Raw genomic sequence first — 2075 nt, 5'->3', positions numbered from 1 at the left:
GCAAAGACCTAGATTTGAAAACCAAAAGGGAAGAACATGCTCAGCATTTCTCAAGCTGAAAGAATTGCAGAAAAAAATTCAAGCCTCAAGTTGCAATACTGAAAGATTCTATGGGCGTAATATTGAATGAGGCAGGCAACATCAAAAGAAGATGGAGGGAATACACAGACAGAGTCACTGTACCAAAAAGAATTGGTCGATGTTCATCCACTTCAGGAGGTGGCGTATGATTAAAAACCAATGGTATTGAAGGAAGAAATCAAAATTGCACTGAAGGAATTAGCAAAAAACAAGGCTCCAGGAATTGATGAATACCAATTGACATGCCATAAATGGATGCCGTGCTGTAGGCACTTGTTCAGCTGTGCCAAGAGATTTGGAAGACAGCTACCTGGCCAACTGACTGGAAGAGATCCATATTTTCACCCATTCTGCAGTGTAGTAAATTACATAGTGTGGCTTTTTCTAGCCATAAGTCTTGGTAAACTCCATGGTGGAATTTGCCATGAGCAACTGAGTAGCTCCTGATTGTTAAAGTTATCCACCTGGGGTATTTCTGTTGGGAGCAGCACAGAGTAATTTTTCTGAGGAGTTTGCTCTCTCTCAGGTGTATAAAATTCTAATGTTGGGATTGGTTAGTTTGGCCACTCTGCCAGGCTCAAAAGGAGACTTCCTAGGGGCAAAAGTAATCTCTCACTGCTGGATGAGAGATACAAGAGACACACATTTCTGAGAGAGAGATGTGACAGACATGCATTTCTGAGAGAGAGAAGTGAGAGACGTGCACTACTGAGACAGACACTGAGAAACACGCACTGTTGAGAGAGACTGTCGGCTGAGAGACAGTGGGCTGAAAGACACTGAGAGCATTCCTGAACTTGAATTGTAGCCTAATAAACCCCATAATCTGTGAGTTCTGTGTGGCCACTGCAGGGAATTATCAACCCCAGTAGGGAGGTGGTGGGTGCAGCAGGAGGAACAGTTGGTGTCAGGGTTGGTGAAAGGGCTGGAGGGAGGCAGCATGGCTGACCTTGCAGGAAAAGGTCTTAGGATTCTGAAGGTGATTCTGTCTTCCTCTTGTGGGGTTAGAAGAGGTCAAAAGATGCAGCCCCCCTGCCCCTTTGGCACATTCCAAGGAAAGGTGATCCCACAGAATGTGGAAATTATCAAACAAAATCATTAATATCACACACAAGTAAAATCTTGCTGAAGATAATTCCAAAACGGCTATAGCAGTATATTGACAAGGAACTTCCAGAAATGCAAGCTGGATTCAGAAGAGGATATGGACATCATTGATGATGTCAGATGGATCTTGGCTCAAAGCAAAGAATATGAGAACAATATTTACTTGTTTTATTGACTATGCAAAAACATTTGAATGTGTGTATCATAACTAATTATGAATAACATTGAAAAGAATGGGAATTCCAGAACACTTAATTGTGCCCATGAGGAACCTGTACAGAAACCAGGAGGCTGTCATTCGAACAGAATAAGGGGATACTGCATGGTTTAAAGTCAGGAAGGGAATGTGTCAGGGCTGTATCCTTTCACCATACTTATTCAACATGTATGGTGAGCAAATAATCCGAGAAGTTGGACTATATGAAGAAAAGCATGGCATCATGATTGGCAGAAAACTAATTAAAACCTACAATATGCAGATGACACAATTTTGCTTGCTGAAAGTGAGGATGACTTGAAGCACTAACTGAGGAAGATTAAAGACTTCAGTCTGCAGTATGGATTACACCTGAATATAAAGAAAAGGAAAATCCTCACAACTGGACCATTTAGCACCATCACAATAAATGGAGAAATGATTGAAATTCCTATTACTTGGTTCCATAATCAACATCAATGGTACCAGCAGTCAAGACATTAGACACCATATTGCACTGGGAAAATCTGCTGTAAAAGACCTCTTTAAAGAGATGCAAATCAAAACAACAATGAGATACCATCTTGCTCCAGCACTAGTATCAAAGTTGAACAAGACAGAAAATAACAAATGCTGGCGAGGTTGTGGAGAGATTGGGACTCTCATACACTGCTGGTGGGACTGTAAAATG

The sequence above is a fragment of the Orycteropus afer genome, unplaced genomic scaffold (assembly GCF_000298275.1).
Source record: "Orycteropus afer afer isolate SDZICR_OR568_19922 unplaced genomic scaffold, OryAfe1.0 scaffold00210, whole genome shotgun sequence".
Taxonomy (NCBI): Eukaryota; Metazoa; Chordata; class Mammalia; order Tubulidentata; family Orycteropodidae; genus Orycteropus; species Orycteropus afer.
This window is presented reverse-complemented; position numbering follows the sequence as displayed.